This window comes from Crinia signifera, chromosome 8, assembly GCF_055691185.1.
Source record: "Crinia signifera chromosome 8, ASM5569118v1, whole genome shotgun sequence".
Classification (NCBI taxonomy): domain Eukaryota; kingdom Metazoa; phylum Chordata; class Amphibia; order Anura; family Myobatrachidae; genus Crinia; species Crinia signifera.
Genome location: NC_139224.1, coordinates 154,684,624 through 154,698,985, shown reverse-complemented (window position 1 = coordinate 154,698,985; position 14,362 = coordinate 154,684,624). Strand labels below are relative to the sequence as shown.

Genomic DNA, 14,362 nt, shown 5'->3' with positions numbered 1-14,362 from the left:
TACACACACACACACAGTACACCCACAACAACATAACATATATACACACATACACACACCACCACCAAATATGAACACACATTCAATATACACAGTACAGTACATAGTATACACACATACAGTACAAACACACCACACCACACACATACAGTACATACACATGCATCACATATACACACACACACAGTCTCAGTACACACACACACTACATTATATACAAGTAGCCATCATAGAATACATTATTACAAGACCTGGCTTCCTGCAGCAGCTGCTGCTGCTCCTCGTGAGGTCTGTAGGCGGAGTTTGTGACTGTGAGTGGCAGGCCAGGTTCAGGACCCCTGAGAGGAAGAGAGAGCTGAGGGAGGGGCGGCCACCACACTGCCTGCACGGTTCTCTGCAGTGAAACCAGTCTAAGGTGAGAGTGCTGGACTGGAGCAGGAGGAGGGGGGCATGGGAGACAGGGCAGGGCTGGCAGTCTGTGACAGGTAAAAGTGTTTTTTCCTGTCAAAGCTGTCAGTGTCCTGTGGGTCTATTTTTAATGGGAGGCCTGGAACTGCAGCTCCATCCCTCCCACTGTTAATCCGGCCCTGGCTTGTGCAGACAAGGCAATTTTGACTAGAATCATAGACTGTCATTACTTAGTCAAAATCTCCAGTACATCTAGTCAAAATCTCTCTAAAAATTGCGTAAGGTGCCCATACACTAGTAAGATTTCTCTTTCAATGGTCCTGGTGACACAGCTCAACATTGGGATGTAGGAGGGTCCGTAGGAGCCAGGCACCTATCCTAAAGCTTTTGGAGGGTAGGCTCCTCCCTTCTGCATCCCAGACTCCTCAGTTCGTGTTAGGTGCCCACTGGAGTTGGTGCTATTCTAAAGGGCTGCTGGAGCAGCCGAAGGATTAGAGTTAGTTAGGAGTTTTTTATTTTATTAACTTTTACACTAGCTAGGTAGGCACAGTGTGAGGATTCTCACTGACTCCTCACACTGACAGCGCAGCAGGAGCTGACAGAAGCGCGTCCTGTCAGCTCACTGTGCACGGGGGAGACACTGTCTGGTCTCCCTGTAGAGCGCTTACAGCTTCTATTAAGCTAGGTGGGGATCATGGGGGACAGGCGCTCCATGATGGCGGCGGCCATTTTCTGCGGAGCTTACACACTGAGCTCCTATGTGAGAGGACAGCAGTGTGTTACAGGCATGTTCCAAGTGGTCCCCAGCAGAGGGGGAGACATTGGAACTTGGAGATCCTGCAGTGGGAGCGGCTGTCTGGGGGTGGTTGGCGCAAAAAGCCACGGACCCCGCAGCAGCAGGGACTTGGTCTCTTCCCTCACTCTGTTTTGGCGCCATTCGGAACGCTTGCAGCGGAGCTGAGCTGGCTGACAGATCCTGGCAGAGTGATTGGATTTCCTGGGCATCGTTTTCCCCACTGTGAACGCTTCAGACAGATAAGTGACTGTAGTACATTGGCTCTGTATAAAACGCCTGTACATTTTGCGCTGTGACTGTGTTAATTTTACATCATGTCTGAGCAACAGTCTGTGGCTTTGGGGGAGGGAGCCCTTAATGCATTGAGCGCTTGCAGTGTTTGTACACTGAAATTTGTCCCTGAGCAGATGGCCAAGGGGGGCTTGTGTATTACTTGCGCTGCTGTGAGACTCATGGGCAGTGAACCCCAGTGGGTAGAGCAATCAGATCCTGCGTGGGCCAGTGCCCTGGGCAGGTTGGTTAATGCCTTAGTGCAATTGCTGGACAGGCAGAGTGATGTGTTGGTAGCTTCCCCTAGACCTATGTCATTGTCTCAGCAGTCCTCTGGCTCCTTGCCTCTGACCCAAGCAGATCCTGGTTTCTTACAGGTCATGCAGGATACTGCTAAGGGGATCAGCAGGTTTAATGATTTGTTAGACAAATTTGATGGTGATACTGTGGGGACCCCTAAAAGGTCTTATTCAGTGCCATTGCTTGTTGCTGAAGAGGAGGGAGAGTACACAGAAATCCCCTGGGATCAGGGTGATGACTCTGAGGATTCAGGGGTGGAGGATTTGATTACTGCTGTTAAACAGGCTTTGAATTTGTCTGTGGAGGATAAAACTCCTGCAAAAGGTGTATTTAAATGGCAGCGTAAGGAAACTGTTACCTTCCCTGCGGATGAAGGTTTACAGGATTTATTGGAAGGGGCTTGGAAAACGCCTGATAAAAGGCTGCAGATGCCTAAGAGATTTTTAAGTTTATACCCCATGCCTGAGGCTCATGCAGACCTCTGGAAAAAAGTTCCGGTGGTAGACGCTTCTGTGGCACGGCTTTCTAAAGCCACGGTTTTACCTGTCCAGGGGGGGGGGGGGGGGGGCAGCCTTTAAGGACCCCGTAGACAAGAAGCTGGAAGGTAACCTCAAGGCAATATTTGAAGGGGTGGGCTACACTTGACGCCCTCTTATAGCATCAGCCTGGGTCTCTAAGGCCATGATTGCGTGGGCCAATGACCTGTGTACAATTTTGCATGCTGATCCAGGTGTGTTACTGCTTGCTGAGAAGCTTAAAGCAGCTCCGGAGTATGTGCTTGAGACTGAGGAGGAAGCTCTCAAAATGGCTTCCAGAGTTTCCACAGTGTCCGTCAATGCCAGGAGAGTGCTTTGGCTTAAAGCCTGGGAGGCGGATAATGAATCTAAAAAGGCCTTAGAGGCTTTAGCTTTTCAAGGAAAGCTGTTGTTTGGTTCAGAACTGGAAGAGATTATTAAGCAGGCCACGGGAGGCAAAAGTACCTTCCTGCCGGCTCCTGCAGCTAAGCAGGCCTCAAGGTTTTCTGCTTTTAGGCCGTACTTTCGGCCCTCCCCTAGAGGGGGTGCGTCCTTTCGAGGACATTCTTTTAGGGGAAAGTTTCAGTCCTCCAGGGGCAAGGCCCCAAAGTCAAAGTTCAGTTCCTTTCATAAGAAACCGAGCACCAAAGGTGAGGACAAGCCCTCAGCATGACTACCTGGGAAATATCCCAACGGTGGTCAAGGTGGGGGGGCGTCTGAGATGGTTCAAGGACACTTGGGCATTGTTGGGCCGTGTTGGACATTATATCCCAGGGTTACAGGATTCCCTTCAAAGGTCTTCCTCCGAGAAGATTCATTCCTACACCACTGCCAAAGGAGACTCGGCTCCGTGCTGCTCTTCTGGGGGCGGCTCAATCTCTCGTAGAGAAAGGTGTGGTGATCCCGGTCCCTCGAGCGGAGTGGAAGAAAGGTTTTTATTCCACTCTGTTTTTGGTGCCCAAGCCAGATGGGTCGTTCAGACCAATCTTAAATCTAAAGTCTTTGAATCTCCATCTGTGGGTAGACCATTTCAAGATGGAATCTCTACGGTCTGTGCTGCTAAGCCTGGACCAGGGAGAATTTTTGGCGTCCATGGATGTCCAGGACGCATATCTTCACGTTCCTATCCACCCGGAACATCAGACTCTCTTGAGGTTTGCAATAGGAGACCTGCATTTGCAATTCCAGGCGTTACCCTTTGGTCTGGCCACAGCGCCAAGGGTATTCACCAAAATTATGTCTGTAATGGCGGCTGCTCTCCGCCTGAAGGGAATCACGGTGATTCCGTATTTGGATGACCTGCTGTTCAAAGCAGAGTCGGCGGAGAGGTTGCAGTCACTTGGCAGAAGCCATCAGTTTTTTGCAGACTCACGGTTGGCTTTTAAACTTACAAAAGTCTCAGCTTGTGCCATCACAGAGAATTCATTTGCTGGGGGTTGTCCTGGATACCCATCTACATTGGGTATTTCTGCCAGAGACAAAGGCCACCTTGGTTCGGGAGATCCTGGGGCCTCAGAGTCCATCGGTTTGGAGGTGTCTCAAACTGCTGGGGAAAATGGTGGCGACTTTTGAGACGCTACAGTTTGCCAGGTTCCACTCTCGAGTGTTTCAGTGGGACATCCTGACGTCTTGGTCAGGAAATAATCTGTCCATGAAGTCAAAGCACATTGTGCTGTCTCCGGAGACACGGTCTTCCCTGCAATGGTGGATGGAGGTGGATTCCCTGCAGTGGGGTCGGTCCCTGCAGTCCTGGGACTGGCTGGTAGTCACTACTGACGCCAGTCTCAGGGGCTGGGGGGGCAGTGGTTCTGGACCTGCGCCTTCAGGGCTTATGGACCCTGGAGGAGTCTGCTTTGCCGATCAATATCCTGGAACTGCGAGCTGTGTGGAAGGTAATATCTCTGGCAGGATAAAGATTGCAGGGTCTTCCGTTGAGGATTCAGACCGACAACGCCACGGCTGTGGCATACCTGAATCATCAGGGAGGCACACGCAGCAAGCTGGCCATGTGGGAGGTTTCCCGGATCTTCTTGTGGGCGGAACAGAATGTTCCGGCGTTGTCAGCGATATTCATCCCAGGGGTGGAGAATATCGAGGCCGATTTCCTGAGCAGGGAGGAACTGCTAGAAGGGGAATGGAGCCTGAACCCACAGGTATTTCATCAGATTACACTGAAGTGGGGAACTCCGGTTGTGGACCTGATGGCATCAAGGTTCAATCATCAGGTGCCCAGGTTCTATGCCAGGACGAGAGATCCACGGGCCAAAGCAGTGGATGCAATGACTATTCCCTGGGCGGAGAATCTGCTTTATGCCTTCCCGCCGTTTCCAATGCTGGCGAGAGTATTGAAAAGAGTCCAGTCCCAAGGAATTCCAGTGATTCTAGTGGCCCCAGATTGGCCAAGGAGGTCCTGGTACTCGAGGCTTCAGAAATTGTCTGTTGACTCATGGCATCTACCTCTGAGGTCAGATCTGGTAAGCCAAAGGCCGTTCTTACACATGGATTCAGCTCGGCTAAATTTGACGGCTTGGCAATTGAAACCGCCATCTTGAAGAACATGGGTTTCTCGGAGGCTGTGGTTAACACCATGGTGAAAGCTAGGAAGTCAGTGTCTTCAGCTAAGAAGACCTATATTAGGTGGTGTGAAAGGCAGAAGTCGCATACATCGCGATTTCGACTGTCAAAATTGCTGGAGTTTTTGCAGGATGGTTTCTCATCTGGGTTAAGCCTTCAGTCACTCAAGGTACAGATAACGGCCTTGTCGATATATTTCCAAAAATGGATAGCATTGCTACCGGAGGTGCAAACTTTCCTACAAGGGGTTTCTCGATTGAAACCTTCCTACAAGCAACCAGTGGCTCTATGGGATTTATCGCTGGTTCTTGAGTGTCTTCAAAAGGCGCCTTTTCAGCAGTTGAGGTCGGCTGACCTTAAGTTCCTTACGTATCGGAGTTGGGAGCATTGTCATGCAAGTCTCCTTTCCTGATATTTCATGATGACAGGGCTGTTCTTCGAACAGTACCCCAATTTTTGCCAAAAGTAGTCTCTGCTTTTCATCTGAATCAGGAGATAGTTCTGCCTGTGTTCCAACCCTCAGAGGGTTCAAGGAAAAGGGACAAATTGAGAAATTTGGACGTTGTGCGCGCCTTGCGCATTTATGTGGACAGGGTGAAGGGTGTCAGGAAGACTGACACTTTGCTGGTCTTGTATGATGTGCACAAGATGGGTTGGCCTGCTTCTAAGCAGACCATTGCTAGGTGGTTGCGGTCCGTCATTGCCTTTGCATATACTAAGGTTGGTAGGCCTGTGCCGGCCAGGATTAATGCGCATACCACCAGGTCGGTCGCCACCTCTTGGGCGGTTCGACATGGGGCCACGGCTGAGCAAGTTTGCAGGGCCGCCACTTGGTCATCTGTTCACACTTTTGCCAAATTTTATAGGTTCCATGAGTTCGCGTCAGAGGACGCATCATTTGGGCGAGCAGTGTTGAGAGCTGCAGACCTGAGCGTACCCACCCAATGGACCGGCTCTGGAACGTCCCAATGTTGAGCTGTGTCACCAGGACCATTGAAAGATAAAAAGGAATTTTTGTAAGAACTTACCGTTCGAATCCCTTTCTCTGATATGGTCCTGGTGACACAGCGATCCCTCCCTTACGCTCAGTAAGTATGCCAGTGTTCATGATGTTTCATGTTATAAATGGTTGAAAAGTTATCTTTGGAATTGTGCATATAATATGTGCAGGCGTTTGTACTGAGTTAATGTATTCCAGTGGCTTTGTAAGATTGAACTGAAGAGTTTAGGATGAAGAAGGGAGGAGCCTACCCTCCAAAAGCTTTAGGATAGGTGCCTGGTTCCTACGGACCCTCCTACATCCCAATGTTGAGCTGTGTCACCAGGACCATATCAGAGAAAGAAACCATGTTTTTGTTCCAACCAGACAGATCTGCAGATAAATCTGTGTGTGTATGGCCACCTTTAGTCATCATTTTCCATTAGCCAATAGCTCACCATGTGTACGGGGCTTACGAATGAGAATGGTCTACATAAAAATGTGCAACTGTTATGTTTATTTATGGCCAAATCTGGTATATTTCATGTTCTGTGACATCAGTACACATGTGGATGCATGAACCACATGTTACTATTTCCGGTCAATGTTTACATGTATAGTAAATTAAGCAAATGTTTGGAAACTTGAAACAAAATGTGTCCAACGTGTGTTGTTGACCATTATCATATTGACATTTTGTACCTGTCGACCATATGGATGTATATGTAATATACCGAGGCTAGTGTTGCATTGTAAATTATTGCAGCTTAAAAAAACATCCGGGATCAGGCGGTGTCTCGCACCTCTGTAAAACATGCACCCTATTACATACACCCCCTGGTGTCAACCTATTGTCTGACAACTTGTCATAATGTACTGCTTGGTAATTGATATAATTAGAGGTGGCTCCAAAGGGGCGGCTGCATGACAGTTAAATATTAAAATAGAGGAGGCACAACAACTGCCAGCAACCGCCATTCCAAACTGACTCACTGGCAGTGGGTGTGGCTCAGTGGCATAGTGCCAATTTTTGCGCCCCCCCCCCCACCGGAAACTATCGGCGCCCCCCCCCTATTTTAGCTGTGCGTCCTCCCCCCCTGTCTTATAGTACCTGTCCCGGCCATCACAGATCTGCTAGCCGCAGATCTACTAGCAGACCAGCGCTCCTCCTGGCTCCCTATGACAAAATGTCCATCACAAAATGGCCGCCCCCTACAGCAGACGGTTTTACTACTACTTTACTACTGTGTGGAGCCGTATTTTATTACAAGTGGTCCCTCATTAGGATTTATTTACTAAGATGGGATGTTGCTATCAGCAGCCAATCAGATTCTGTATTTTATCTTCTAGAAGGTGCTAAATGAATGAGAAGAAGATTCTGATTGTTTGCCCATAGCAACATCCCATCTTCAACAGAACTCCCATCTTTGTAAATAAATCCCATTGAATCTTCCCAAATGACTCAAACGGGGCATTTCAGTCTTGCTTGGTGATGTCCCAAAGGGTGGAAAAATCATTTGATGGTCAGCGACCATCGAATGATTTTTCCTTTGTGCGTCCGCATGCGAGTGGGGGAGGGGGGGGGGGTGTTGTGTGTTCGGTGGGACACTGGTTACCTTCTCGCTGTTCAGCAAATATACGCAATAGGTCTGAATCAGGACTTTTTTCACTTTATCCTGAAGATTTCATGCTATAGACGGCAATAAGAACAGTGACCTCTGCTGGTTATATAAATGCTCTACAGTACATTTTATAGAATAGTGACATATTCTGCGTCATTTTTGACTGATGACCCTCATACCCATAGGCATATGCCCACCGTGATCTGCACAGAGAAGACTGCAGCAACCATGGATACAGAGGAGGACGATACCAATAAATAACAATCTAGCGACTAATTATAGCTGTGCGTTGCCAGCATCGTTTATCTGGCATCTCAGGTAATAATATTTTATTAGTTTAACCTGTTTGCAACATAGGAACAAACAAAATTGTTGGAGCAGTTTCTGTTGATAATTTATGACTGTTTCATGTATGAGGAACATCGCTACCCTAGGGCCTGATTCCCATAGGAAGAACCACAAAAAAGGGGCAATTTGCCTCTGGGACAAACCACTTTGCAATGCAGGGGATGCAAATGCATTTATGTTTTGCATGCAGATAAAATACCAACTGCTTCAGCATGTAGACAAGAATGACTGCAATACTGGGCTACTTTGTTCTACACTGACATATAGTATGAGTAAGAAAGGCACCAAAAGGACGGCCGGTCCCCAGTAACATGAAGGGTGTGTGGCCACTGGTTACTGGAGAGCCATGGACATGCCACTGTGAAAAAACTATTAGTTTGTGTGGGCAGCGGGCAGAACAGGTTGGTGGGAGGGATCCCGCAAGCACAGAAAGAGAGAGAGGACAGGCTGCTGCTGCAGCAGCTGGCTCTCTCCCCAGCTGCGCACACAGCACTGACCAGCGTGTGCTGAGCTGGGGGAGAGCAGCCTGTCCTCTGTCATTGACTGCCCGGCTCCCTGCAACGCGGGAGGGGGGAGCGGGACACAGGACCCTCCATTGGGCCCAGGTAATAAGTACCCCCCATGTATTAGCACAAGCTAAATGCTGCAATCAATGTGTTTCCCAATGGGTTAAAATATAGGGGTAAGTTTACCAAAGCTTGTAAAAGTGAAATATGGGGAGGTTGCCAATGGCAACCAGTTAGATTTTGGGGGGTATTCAATGCTCCGCCGGGGGGAAATAGCGGCTGTTCCATATGCAATGCTGTCTTTACTGACAGCATTGAATAGGGATCACGACAGACCGAGCTGTCTTCAGTAGCTGTTGCGCCCGTTCTGCCGATAACAGCCATGGATTGTCGCGATCCTGGCCGCAGATCGACCATCCACGGCCGTTTATGTGGATGCGCCCACTGTTCGCCTGATCGGCAGGCGGGATATTGAATCCCGCCTGCTGATTTGCTGTCGGGCAAAACGTAAATGGGCCTGGATCACGGCTGTTGGGAGGAACCTGCCTGAAGCCACTGTTCATCTAATAGCAAATCGAATGCACATTGAATGGAAAATCAAATAGAAAATAGTGGAAATCAAAAGGAGTAGAACAATCTTCAGAGCAGGCCGAATAGTTCATATCTAATTGAAATCGAATATAAAAACGGAATCGAACCGTGTGTACGCACCTTAATTCTGAGCTCACCAGATTGTTACATGATATTGTTTCTCTTATTGTTCTGCTGTGAAATAATTCCCATTGTGCAACTCCAGCAGTTAATGGATAATGGGTGCTATTACTGCCTATACTGTACCAGTGCTGTTAATTACAAGTGTCAGGTTGTGCAAGGCTATAATTTCCCCCAGGCTATTGAGTGCACATGGGATTATTAATTATTATTAGCATACACTGGTGTGTCCTCCACTATGTATAGCATTGTGATTATTCAGTTCAGCGTTCCCTTTAAAGGGACATATTTCGTTCTGTTTCTCTTTCAACTTTTTTTTTAAAGATAAATTTATAAACTTTTAAGAAAGATGGAAACACAACCTACTACCAGGGGCCAGAACTTTGTGGGCCCCATAACAAAATTTTGAAGGGCCCAGAGCAATGGTTCTAGAGCAGGCATGTCAAACTTGTGGCCCACAGTGCTTGTACCTGCGAAAATGCTGCTGGTAATGGGCTTCAAGGGCGGCTGGTGGGGCTTGAATATTATTCTGTGTCACAATGTGAATTTCATCTTATTCTCTGTGTCAGAATATGAATTTTTACTCATTCCCTGTTTCACAATGTGAATTTTGGCCTATTCTCTGTGTAAAGGTGAGTACACACGGGTGCAATTTCATGTGAAATCGCTGGGAATATGGTCGCTGAGCGCTCCCGTGTGCACTGCCTAATGGTCGCTGGTCGCAGGAGCATGCTCCTGTGACCAGTGGCTTTCCCCGGCGATCGCTGTGCCGGGAGGTCAGCGCCGCTGCTCCCTCCCTCCTCCCATCAAAGTGACAGCAGCAGCGTCTGCTGCTGCTGCGCTCCCCCTCCGCCCCGTAGCAGTGTCTCCTTTTCATCGCTGATGAAAAGGAGACACTGAGCAATATGATTGCTGGGGATATATTGCTAGCAATATATCCCCAGCAATCATATTACCCCGTGTGTACACAGCATTCGAATGTGAATTTTTAGTTATTCCCTGTGTCAGAATGTGAATTTCAACTTATTGTCTGTGTCAAAATGTGAATTTTGGCTTATTCTCTGTGTCAGAATGTGAATTTCAGCTTATTCTCTGTGTCAGAATGTGAATTTCAGCTTATTCTCTGAGCAGTATTCAATGTGAATAATGCTCCAGCCCTCCGGAACACAGCGACTGTGCAGCGAATTCTAAACAGGATTCGCTGCACAGTCGCCTCGTTCCGGAGGGCTGGAGCATTTGCTGCCAGCCCTCCCTGTCACCTTAGTCAATGCCGCAGGGGCTCACTGCCCCTGACGGCGAATTTTAACCCCTGCGGCGAATGCTGCAGGGGGACGGCGGCAGGCAGGGAGATAGAAGCCTCCCTGCCTGCGCCGGACACTGTGGGGCAGAAACAGGGCTCCTGAGGACACAGGCAGCAGAAGCTGCCCCCCAGGAGAGCTGGCAGGGGACTGGGGTAGGGAGCCGCTGCACTGCTCCCGCTCGGGAATATGTAATGAGCAGGAACAGTGAATATATGAATATCTAATGGTTTTTTTTTATTAAATATATATTCATGTGCAGTAAGCACATGAAAAAATTGCATGCCCCTTTACAGAAAAAAAGTACTGATTTTTTTACACCAAATAATAGAAAAAAAACAACTTTATTTTAAAAGATCACAGTTCAGTTCTCCATAAAAAGATGGCGATTGCTACACGGTGACACGCGGCAAAAATCCTTGAATACACTTACGGCGAATCACATTGAAAAACCCATTGAAAAACCACAGCGAATTAAGGCGACTATCAGACGGCAAATTGTCCGTCATTCACTGTTTGCCGTCGGCGAATAGGGCATGTTGAATCGGGTGAATCACTTTTTCAGTTAAAAGATTCACCTTAGAGCACGAAAATAGCACACATTCGCCGTAGAACATGGCGAATCGGCATCATTGTGTACTGCCCTCTGTGTCAGAATGTAAATTTGAAGGCTTAATAGACACTGATATATAATATAATATAGTTTTTCTAATAACATTTTGAAAATTGTATATAGGACTCTTTTTTTTTTCTTTCGTCCCCCCACACAAGACATTTTGAGTTTGACATGCCTGTTCTAGAGAGACACCTCTCTGCTACAGTTGCTAATTTTCTGACCCATAACAGAGCCCTAGTTCATTTTTTGACCCATAGTAGTGCCCTTGTTATGCAACCCAGTATCACCAGTTCATATTATGACGCTGTGTCCCCAGTTCATATTATGTCACACTACAGTGCCCCCTGTTCATATTATGCACTATAGTAACTGCACTTCATAATGTGCCATGTTACAGTGCCTTAGTTCATATTATGCCAAACTATAGTGCATCCACTCCATATTATGTCACACTACAGAGTCCCCTGTTCATATTATGCCAAACTATAGTGCATCCACTTCATATTATGTCACACTACAGTGCCCCCTGTTCATATTATGCACTATAGTAACTGCACTTCATAATGTGCCATATTACAGTGCCTTAGTTCATATTATGCCAAACTATAGTGCATCCACTCCATATTATGTCACACTACAGTGTCCCCTGTTCATATTATGCCAAACTATAGTGCATACACTTCATATTATGTCACACTACAGTGTCCCCTGTTCATATTATGCACTATAGTAACTTCACTTCATATTGTGTCACATTAAAGTGCCTCAGTTCATATTATGCCACACTGTAGTAAGTTCACTTCATTTTATGCCACATTGGTCATTGAGTCATTGCTATCTTCTGCACATTCACCAGTGTAGTTTTGTTGGGGGTGGCATAATGCCCTGCATATGGGCCACCTCATTTGATAACATGGCCAATAGCCAATGGGTGGAAGGATTGGGGTTAACCTGCAGTGTGTGTGTGTGTGTGTGTGGGGGGGGGGGTGTTAGCAGTAACCTGTTGGAAAGGTGGGTTAGGGTTAAGCTGCAGAGGGGTGGGTTAGGGTTATTAGAATGCTTAACATTATCAGTTTGAGATTCCACTGTGGGCATTCTGACTGCCAAGACCCTGTATGCTGGTATATCGATACTAATGATTTAAAAATTAGAACTTTTTAACAGGACCTATAAATTCACAGACTGGCCCTTATTCAGATCTGATCGCAGTACAAATTTGTTTGCAAAATGGGCAAAACCATGTGCATTGCAGGTGGGGCAGATGTAACATGTATAAAGTTAGATTTGTGTGAGTTATTTTGTTTCTGTGTAGGGTAAATACTGGCTGCATTATTTTTACACTGCAATTTAGATTTCAGTTTCAACACACCCCACCCAAATCTAACTCTCTCTGCACATGTTAAATCTGCCCCACATGGTTTTGCCCATTTTCCAAACAAATTTGTACTGCGTTCAGATCTGAGTAAGGGCCACTGCGATTAATAGGTTTGGTTGAAAAATGTTGGATTCCATTTTTAACCCCAAGTGCATTTGTCAAAATAGGTGTGAAAATTGCCAAGCAAACATTTTTATCCATCATAATGACTTGTAATGTTACCTTTATATAGGAAATATCATCTTTTTTTACACATTATTTTTTATTTAAATTTATTTAACAAATTTGAGCGACGCCGGCAATTTTAGCAGATGTTATGCGCATCTCTCACAGCGTTGATGGCACTCAATGGGTTAAAGCACTTTCAAATAAACGTTTTAATAATCATAACCTGATTCTTAATAAACTTTGTTCCTGTCTTTATCACTATTGTCTGGAATAATACATTCTATTAAAAGTTAATAATAAAAGTTTGTGATCATAGAAAACATTGCAGCCAACATTAAAGGGACAAGATCTCATTTCCATCCGTCACCCCTTCATCACCTTAATTCAAAGAGTGCGGATGTGACTCAGTGATACATTAGTAGCACAGTTAGTAATTCCAGAGGCTCATAATGGGAATTCTGCTTCATAAATGCTGCTTTACTACCTGATAATATCCGTACTTCAGTCACATCTAACAGCCAATGTCACCCGGAGAAGTGGCTTTGAAGCCGTACACACAGGATTTGTTGATCCTTTTATTACATGTATAATACATGTTATTGAGTTTTTGTTGTGTTATCATAAGAATCTGTTGGATTAAAACATGTCTGAGAATTCTTAATTTCGTTTATGTGAGCCCTTGGGTTGGTAATATAACGCTATTGGGGTAATTCAGGCAGACGCAATGGCCACAACTCCTAGAGTGGTAGAACCTGGAGGACGCCGATATTACATATTTGACATCGAGTCTGATAGCAGTGCACAGGTAAATGGCGCATTAACATAATATGTAAAGACACACATATTGTAGATAAGGCTATGAGCGGGCATGATTACAATGATTACAATGATTATAATGGCATTTTTGCTTTCATTTCATTCCTGATCCACACCAGTTGGTAGCATGGGCAGCTGATGTCACAGGATGTCAGCTGACCACCCCCGTCTTCGGCCAGGCACGTGCAAATAAAAGACAGTTCAGACTGACTTTCAGTTGCAAAGGCAGGAGAAATCATTCAATGGTCCGTGACCATCAAATGATTTCTCCTGCAGCGGGTAAACGGTGGCATAGGGGGGGGGGAGCGGCCTCTCTGACGCTCGCTAAGCTGTGATCTACACTGCTTACTGAGCCAACCAGAATAAGGCCACAGTAAACGCAGGGGGGGGGGGGGGGGGGTTCTGGTTGTCCGAAAACCCCCTCAAACATTGCAATGGACCAGAGAGCAGCTGTCAGGAGGAAGAGACAGGAGCCTTACCATGAAGTGGGAGATTGTGAGGTTAGAAAAGGCAGTTCTGGCTCTATTATGTTTCTGTATTTATTTATTGTGATATGTTTAACCTTTTCCTGACCACTTATCTTATTTAAATGTTTGAAACAGCCTATACTTTAGACCATCTGTACCGTTAAATATTAATACTGTATTCCATTATCCAGTATCCAGTGTATAAGAATCCACATTTTCGGGGCTGTTACCGCTCCCGTACTTACTCCAATGCCCTGCAGAGTGGGAGATTATAGGTTACATTTGGAAACCCCCATCTAAAAATGGGTTCCGGATGACGGTCCGACAGTAGGGATCCCGACAGTCAGTATCCCGACATCGGGATCCCGACTGCTGGTGCTCCGACAGGGGGATCCCGACACACAGGGGCTATTCTCCCTTGTGGGGGTCCAAGACCCCCATATAGGGAGTATATAACCTGTGGCGAGCGTAATGAGCCACCGGGCCCACAGTGTGGCGAGCGCAGTGAGCCCGCAACGGGCATCTTTGCGCTCGCCCCCGTGTCAGAGCCCTGGCAGTCGGGATCCCGACGTCAGGATCCCCACTGTGGGAGC

The 14,362-nt window shown here is 46.7% G+C and overlaps 1 long non-coding RNA gene across 2 annotated transcripts in view; it reads left to right on the top strand.

The window, feature by feature from the left end:
• The first annotated feature begins 360 nt into the window (after window positions 1-360).
• LOC146026636 (uncharacterized) overlaps window positions 361-14,362 on the top strand; it is a 132,120-nt gene continuing 118,118 nt past the window's right edge. For both annotated transcript variants that reach the window (XR_014454508.1, XR_014454509.1), the window contains exons 1-2: window positions 361-415; window positions 7,650-7,782. This is a non-coding gene — a long non-coding RNA (uncharacterized LOC146026636). The remainder of the gene's footprint in view (window positions 416-7,649; window positions 7,783-14,362) is intronic.